Raw genomic sequence first — 9,350 nt, forward strand, 5'->3', positions numbered from 1 at the left:
GGCCCGGATCTTTTTTTCACCCCGTTCTCCAAGCACAGATCGTAAAGAGACCCTGTTTTGTGACCACACGTTCTCTTCTCATTCAGGAACACTATGGTACAGAAATATATTGATAAAAATTCATAATTTGTATAAAAAATGCGATTTTTCAAAATCTCTCGCAAAATCCGTGTACTCTCGCTTACCCTAACAATTGACGATGCCCCGCGCGAGAAATTATAATAAAGGCAAATATAAACAACCACAATTGCATTTAATGAGGTACATTTTGGTATGTTTTTTGCGGATTATTCTGACATTCACCTGGTTAAATTTGTTTGCTTAAATTATCTCCGTGTTTGCGATTAATAATTATAATATCCCGTCTCCGGTGGGGGGCTCGCGACCGACTTTTTGTTTGTAAGTGCGCCCGACCGCTGTACGTGACCCCCGTCGCTTACCCTATGTTCTAACGGAACAAATTCAGCACAAACGAAAACCGCTAATTTCAAGTATCTTTACGCGTATAATGTCCCGAAACATGTTAAAGGTATACAGTCATCTGTTCTAATTTTGCCACAGTTACCATGGAAAGAGAAAATCTAGCCAATCACAGATTTTAAGCGGGTGGCCGCTTTTTAAAAACAGCGCCCTCACATAGGCATTTTTAATACAAAGGAACGCCCCTTTGACCATATATGGGCATATTTAGCTGACAGGTGACTGTATACCTTTAATTTACTCCAGCCATACCTTTGTTTACTCGTCCCGTCTTTAAAATTGTGAATGGGTTTGATTTAATGTGAATTAGCGGCATCAAACGAACACTCCGGACAAGCCGCGAAGATGCACCCCCCCCCTCCCCGACGATGTTTCGCCTGCGCAGACAAACATGAACTTGTGACCGAAACGGTATACGCTCCTAAAAGAGGCGTAGATTTAGATCAATAGATAGGAATATGATAGGAGCCATGAACTTTTAAAAATTATAACATTTAAACAACATTAACTATTCAAAACTTCCAATTTTTTAAACGATATTTCGATTTCGGCGCGCGCGTTGCCCCAGTCTGTCGCCCAGACGTACAATGAGGTCAACGAACTCCTATGTATTTTGCAAGCCGATGAAAGGCGCGCCGTATCTCCTGGCCTGGGAAAACGTATATTTATGTGCATATCGCGCAAAGTGAGGAGTTTGTGAAAGGATGTTTGGATAATAATGTCAGAAAGATAAAGTTTTACAATGAGTAGGGATGTAGTGTATTTCTTTTCAAGTATTGCTGTCAAATTGCCGTGATTAAACACATCCAGTCCGGCCGGGGCTGACACCGGGATGGAGTGGCGAAGGTCGATCATCACACGAAAGGACGTGAAAATGTTCTTATGCGACGTAGTCCGTCCCTTGGTTTATTCTCAGTGCATGGAGCATAAGCTTATTATTTACGCGATTGGAAATGTGTGTTTACAAAATATCCGCAAAAAAGTAATGCGAGATAGTAGTAAGAAAACTTTACATGGTATGATCTATCAACGCCAACGCCGGTCTCTGGGGTAAATATTGTCGAGGCCGGGTGATCGTACTCAAACATCCCCGGGCTCTCGCTTTGTTCAAATCAAAGTTGTGACTTGGCATCAATGAGTCGCGACGCAGCTCCGCGAGAACAATAGAATCCAATTGCCGTTCATGGGGGGTCTGCTACATTAAATTCAAATATGTGGCGGCCATTTTCGCAATCAACATGTCCTCGTTTGTCGTGGAATTTTTCACCTTAAATGATTTCATTTCGCGTTCTAAATCAACACAGTCCGAAAACAGAACATTATAAATAACTACATTGGTCAAATCAATGGTTACCTCATCAAGAACCCCCAAAATCGGCAGGCATTGGAGACAACTCGCGATCGTATCGATGCGATGTAATCTATTCATCGACCGTCAAAGGAGCAAAACGTTTGTGTTCAGAGTTGAAAATGCATGAACCCATAACAGATTATGTTTTGACCAAATAATCCACTTCCTTACCGCATTCTTTTTCTAGGACGGCTATGCCAATTCGTCAAAACAGTTCCCCGCACTCAGTTCACCTACCGATGCAATGCAGCCAAGAAGCGCCCTCAATAGTCACAAGATCAAATCTTACCTTACTTCGGATTTGTGCTGAACAAACTCAGTGAAGGTCGCACACTATTTTTGAAATCGTGCTGCTTTATGATCTGCTTTATGATCTGAATCTAACAATTACAAGATTTTTTCACCTTTGTGGCTCATAAAAAAGCAATATAGGCTAAGCATGGACGTGGCAACACAGCTGAACACGGCGGATACTACCACATGTCAATCGAGATACGAGTTTTATCAGCGAAAATAACAAACATCGGGACTCCTTTGGCGAGTAGGTGCGAAATAAGGTCCAAAACCGGTCTGGCAAGAAAATGTTGGAATTTAGGGGCCTAAAGATGAACAATCGCCGATATGGAAAACGGAGCGCTGGCGCTAAATCAACTGTCGCCCAACATTTCCGTCCACACGCCCTGCAGCTCTATTTATAGGTGAAACAGTCACCGTACAGCAGAGTTTTACTGCAAAATTTTACAAGTCTTAATGGATGTACCGGTTCCATATTCCCAATTTCGTAGCACAAGAATGATACAAGACATTTCTGTTAGGGACTGGACGTAAATTAGCAGGGGGAGGGCCGGGGGGATTTCGTAAGAGAGAGGCCAAAAATATATGACCCTCCCCAAAGCAAGGCTGAAATATTTATGACCCTCCCCAAAGCAAGGCTGAAAAATTTGTGACCCTCCCCCAGTTTCAAAAAATTAGAATATTACAATTGATCGAATCTTCAAAGATCAAAAATGAGGTGGGATTCACAACACAGGGCAATATAGATGGATACCAGCAAGGGGTTTGCTTCTGCTTGTGACAAGAACAAGTCTAGATATGGATGTCAGCCTTACCTAAGAATACTTTCAATGACATGGTGTCAGTCCCATTTGACCAGCATGGGTAAAACTAATCTTGTAGAAAAAATCTTGATAATTCTATGCTACAGATTTTTCAGTACTCTTAATAAAAGGGAAACCCCTGATTTCTCTGCCTACACAATATGCATTTTGATTGTTATGATAATGGACAGAGTTAATATACTGTTTAACTCTTACATTGTTTAACCCTTTCACCACCATGGTTTGGCCCAATCCCATTGTTATCAATGGTGAGTGTGGACATGTTTACAGGGTATTTGCGGTGAACAGGTTTATCTTAGTAAACCAATAACCAGATAAAGGAGTACTGGCATTCTTGTTTCCAGTGTGGTATGGGTGGATTGTTCTGGGGAACTCCATAGGATAAACTCATTGTTTGATTTTCTGCACAAGTTTGATGAAATGCTCTATTTCCAATTTGTCAGCACACTTGTAAATGTGCAACAAACCACAAAACAGTTTAAGACTTCACTGGACACAAAAAATGACACCACTGCTCAAGTGTCATAAAGCTAGGTTGACAAACTGAATCAATACAGAGCATAATCATGCTAAAATACAGCAGCTAATACTGAAAAATTCTGAAATCTTATGAATTTATATAACTCTGACCTGCAAAGTAAATAACAAAACCAACATTTTGTCCATACACCATTGTTTCAAATTTCAGTGACTGACAGGCAAAACTAACAAAACAGCAAACATGGAATTTAGCCATTTTCATTGGCCATTAAAGGGACAAAGTCACTCATTTTTGACAAAATTTTGGTCATTTTAATTTCCGTTGAATATATATGCTTTTCTGGTGCTCACTGAAATGGGCTTAATTGCAATCTCTGGTTGTCACAGCTCAACTCATATGCATGCATGGATATAACATGTGGTCACTTAATAATTTAATTTAAGGTATGTACCAAAAATTGTCACAGTAAATTTCACATGTTAATGTGCCTTATAAAAAGTGAGAATTGAATTGCAATAACCAGAGAGTGAGCATATTTCAGTGAGAATAATCTATCAAAAGAAATTTAAATGGCAAAATAATGTCAATAATGAGCAACTTTGTCCCTTAACTTGGTACATATGATGTTGTACATTTTTAGCCATGAGGTGGGCCAAAGATGGTATCAGCGCCACGTCAGACAGTACATCGTGAAGAATGAGTTGTAAAAAATGTTCTTTTCTAAAGGAATATTTGTAAACTTTACCAACCGAGCCAAAGACAACAGTGACTTGTCGGACTTGAACGCAGGTCGACTGGTCCAAGAAATCAGGGCACTTGGCGCTGACAGCTGAACTGAATTTTTTTCTGTAAATTTAGCATACTTTAAATGCAAAATGCAACCTCTTGTGCGGTTTCATTTGCTGGGCTTTCATTGATCAAACGGCTAGCGCGTGCCAGTGTAGTTGTGCTTTATGGCATACCCCATTCATATCGTTTGGGGCGATCAGCAGAGTTCTATGTTGTACACTCTACGGGATTTCCCTCAAACTGCCGTATTGCAGTTTGCGTGTCTCGCACTTGGTCTCTTACTTCTGAGATACGTAGGAAAACGGGAAACTCAATGACCCAAGTGTCAAGTGCAGCACCCCTATCCACCCACCCTGCACAGTGACCAGCTGGTACATGTGAGTCATTCATGAGTCATCATCCTTGTGCAGTCCAATTATCCCAAATAAGTTCCAATCGTGTTTTACACAGAGAGCTTTAAATGGGCCCCACTATTAGGTAGATCGGAATAATTGTAAAGGTTTGAGAATCCGATTCTCAAATGTGTGTTCCATATCTGAACACACGTTGCACAGGAAATGTGTTCAAAATAGTGAACGCTTTACGCGTTCAAAGGGCTGTAACACTTTTTGAACGCATGGACGCCGTTCAACGATAAGTGTGTTAAAGGCTAGAACACATGATGCGCGCTTGTTGAACACCTTAATTTTGGGCGTTCACGGGGTGTTCAAGCCTTGAAATAACATTACAGACCATTGATATCCAGTAAAATTATTTTTTCTAAAACAAGATGCTTCGCAAAACCCTGCTGAGTGAAATAGTTCCGAGTATGTTGCGTAAGAGCTTCTGCGCTACCAAAACGATTGAGAAGCGAAGCGTCAGATCGAAAATTGCTGAAGTGCTTTGCCTTGGAATAGTTAGTAATTCAATACCGAATTTAGATTAATTCCTAGTGTTTAGTATCATTATACTCAATTTTTTCTTTGAATTTCTTTTGTATTCCATTTGATTGTGCTAATTTTGAAGATTGTTCAATGAGTCCGGCTCTGTCTACTAGGTTATAAATTTTCCTCGGGGTCTGAACTTCAGCGTAATATCATTAATTCTACTTTGCATGTGGTCAATTAGGACACAAAATTCCAAGTGATATTCACTAAATACCTACGTCTTCAAGCACATATTCGTCTCCAAATCACTTTTTTGAAATTGTTGCCAGTTATTACTGAGCATGCTGAGTGTGCCTCGTACGTCTCTTGGGTTGGATAATGGTCATGACCTCAGCTCAGACGCGGTCTATAAACTTGTCTGAGCGAAAAAATACTTTACATATGTACCACAGTTTACTTGCATCGAAGCCCGCTCGTACTACCGGTATTTGCACTGCAGTGCAATACCAAAAACATTATGCCATTCCTTTATGTTTATGAGTATTTACCAGTTTTGACCCGGAACTATTTTTGTTGGAGTTTGAGTCTCAGATTGGCAATCAGTCATTGATGCTGCAGATTGAAAAGGTATCGAATATTCATTTTTTCTGCATTTTGTCATCACAGATAATTGGTAAAGTGTTAATGTATGATAAAACCAAAATATAACTTCGCTGTAGGCTAATGTGGTTAGTTGATTAAAATTAGTCAGTGTAGAAAAGAAGGTAGAATAAATTCGGAGTAAAAAAAACGACTTTCGATAGGATTTTGTGACTCTATGAGCGGCGTTCGATGTTCATTGTCTGCTCGCAATGTGATTCTTTTCACCCTGGCATGGATGACAAAACGTTATGGGACGCCACACGTCCTGTTTGATTGACAATCTTGTGAGACGAAAGTTGCAATTTGTGAACCACTCACAAACCTGTTGTTGATGAACTTCCCCCCACGTGGTATAAAATTGAGACAAAATTCGGAAAGGGCCAATCATGGCACAAGTTTTAGAGAAGACAATCAACCGAGGGATATGGGAGGGCTTTATTTTTAAAATATCATCCAATGATAGTTTGGACTTATTTTATAGACATCCTGAAGGAAAGTCATTCATTGATGCCAAGTCACAACTTTGAACAAAGCGAGAGCTCGGGGATGTTTGAGTACGATCACCCGGCCTCAGATTGACGACTTTGCGTCGGCCAGGTCCGGACCTGGGCCGGGGCCGACGTAAAAAACCAATGTGGACACGCTGAGTCGGCCTGGGCCGACTCAGTTTGGTCCCGGTTAGAAGGGGGGGTCAGGGCCGACCCAGGGCCGACGCAAAATTGGTCCGACGCAAATCGCCAGTGTGGACACGTTATCGGCCCTGGTCCCAGTTGACCAGGCCTCCGCCATGGATCGAAGTTGAACTAGTCACCCTATTCGCACAAAACAAACGACGTTTGAAACTAAAGTTTACACCTATCGAAAGTTTTCAATCCAGTCTTTACATTTTAATATCATCCCATGTACACAGAACTTCCCACCAACCTTTGTTCCGCAAACGAGACCATGTCATTCGATTCCACAGTGCACGTAATATTTAGACTGGAGATGCATGTCAAAAATGCCGCGCACTGGTAATATTTCTCCACCACGGTCTTATATATACCATATGCTCATCCAATAAATAGTGAAGATCTCTCCGATGATTAAAAGGGTGAGTGGTAGTCATATTTGCCCTTCTTGTGCGTAAAAACACAGGAAATCATGAACAGTAGAAACAGCGTGCCATATTCAAATGCGCCATTTTGAACTTTGACAGGTCAGAGGTCACAAAGGAAGGTAAAGTTACTTCGGCTCTAATTCTGGTACCGGTAGGTGTGGACACGGACCAAATTAAATGCCAAAAGGACAATTATTTTGCGTCGGCCCAAATTTCAGTTGGGTTGCCAATGTGAACAAGATAAATATTTACCCCAGAGACCGGCGTTGGCGTTGATAGATCATACCATGTTAAGTTTTCTTACTACTATCTCGCATTACTTTGTTGCGGATATTTTGTAAATCACACATTTCCAATCGCGTAAATAATAAGCTTATGCTCCATGCACTGAGAATAAACCAAGGGACGGACTACGTCGCATAAGAACATTTTCACGTCCTTTCGTGTGATGATCGACCTTCGCCACTCCATCCCGGTGTCAGCCGCGGCCGGACTGGATGTGTTTAATCAATGCAATTTGATAGCAATACTTGAAAAGAAATACACTACATCCCTACTCATTGTAAAACTTTACCTTTCTGACATTTTTATCCAAAAATCCTTTCACAAACTCCTCACTTTGCGCGATATGCACATAAATATACGTTTTCCCAGGCCAGGAGACAGGTGCAACCAACGAACAATACACTTTTAAAGGGGTCCTTACTATGACCAGATATATTGTGTATGACAAGCAATGTGAACTGACTAATTTTAAGTCAAGAGGGTAATTAATTAGCTGTTCATAATTTGCCCTCCCACTAAAATTTTTTTGACCTACCCTCCCGCACTCAAACTTCATTTTTACCCACTCCCCACTTATTTTTGCCTATTTCCCCTCCCCACTGTGAATTTTGGAAGCTCCCCTGCCCTTTGGCAAAAAAAAAACTTGCCGATTTCCCCTGCCCTGGAAAAAATTCCCCTCAAAATTTTGTCATTCCATTTCCCCTGCAGACATGAAAATTATAAGTACTTGCCCTGTGTCCCAATCCCCGGAAACACCATGGCTCAACTTCCCCTGTCCCTGTTTTAAAAGTAGCTTTCCCTCTCCTCGTTTTCGCCAAGCCCTGTCCCCAGGACAATCAGCCGATATCTGCCCTGCCCTACAAAAAAACCTAAAATTTGCTCCCCTGCCACTTAAAAACATGTCCCCTGCCCTGGCAAAATTAAAATTTCCCCTACCCTCAAAAATTGCTCCTGGAACAGCTTTTTTGATGAATAGCTCCGTTGGCTGCACCTGAGGAGATACGGCGCGTCTATCGGCTTGCAAAATACATAGGAGTTCGTTGACCTCATTGTACGTCTGGGCGACTGACTCGCGATTGGGCGACGCGCGCGAAATCGAAATATCGTTTAAAAATTGGAAGTTTTGAATAGTTCATGTTGTTTAAAGGTTATAATTTTTAAAAGTTCATGGCTCCTATCATATTCCTATCTATTGATCTAAATCTACGCCTCTTTTACGAGCGTATACCGTTTCGGTCACAGGTTCATGTTTGTCTGCACAGGCGAAACATCGTCGGGGGTGCGACTCCGCGGCTTGTCCGGAGTGTTCGTTTGATGCCGCTAATTCACATTAAATCAAACCCATTCACAATTTTAAAGACGGGACGAGTAAACAAAGGTATGGCTGGAGTAAATTAACATGTTTCGGGATATTATACGCGTAAAGATACTTGAAATTAGCGGTTTTCGTTTGTACTAAATTTGTTCCGTTAGGGGCGACGTCAAAAGTTCAATGTAGGATAAAAACTAATTCCCTTAGTTTCTCCCCAACCCCCCCCCCACACCCCTAGAAACTTAATTGACTTATATTGAACCTGTTGCCAGGCTCTTTCTATGTAAAGCAAAGCAAAGGATCAGTCCATTTAGGGGTGAAATAAAGTAATGCATCGTTAAAGCCCCACCAGCTGTAACTCTTGTTGACCTCAAAATATCTTCCTATTCTCTCCTTTCTGAAATCTACCCTCTGAAGAGATATGAACTTTTACTGCATTAGGAAACCATTCCTTTCAGAAACATTTCACATGTAAATTAAAATTTTAACGGTCATTTTGATTTCCTGGCATTTTCAAAAATTGGTAATATTAAAAAGGATCAGAACATACAGTGTCACAGTTGAAAACATTCACCCCTATGCATTACAATTTGGACTACTCTGTGCAGTTTATATGAAGATTTCAGTGCAGATATGCATAGTATCAAGGTTTTAGCTTTTCTGCATGGGGCTAGAGCTGTGATTTAATGTTTGGGCGAACATTTAATCGCAGTGTAATCTTTATCTTGTTCAAAATTGCATATATAGCCCCGGCAGGTAGTTATAAGTGTGTACACAGACCTAAATGACTACATTGTCACCAACTTATTTTAGTAATTGAAAGTAAAATCATAAAAATAATGCTAAAAGATAAAGCTAGTAGGAACACACTTTGTGTTTCATCAAATATAAATACAACATACTAACAATGAATGAACAAGAACAACA

Source organism: Ptychodera flava, chromosome 18 (genome assembly GCF_041260155.1).
Source record: "Ptychodera flava strain L36383 chromosome 18, AS_Pfla_20210202, whole genome shotgun sequence".
NCBI classification, from domain to species: Eukaryota; Metazoa; Hemichordata; class Enteropneusta; family Ptychoderidae; genus Ptychodera; species Ptychodera flava.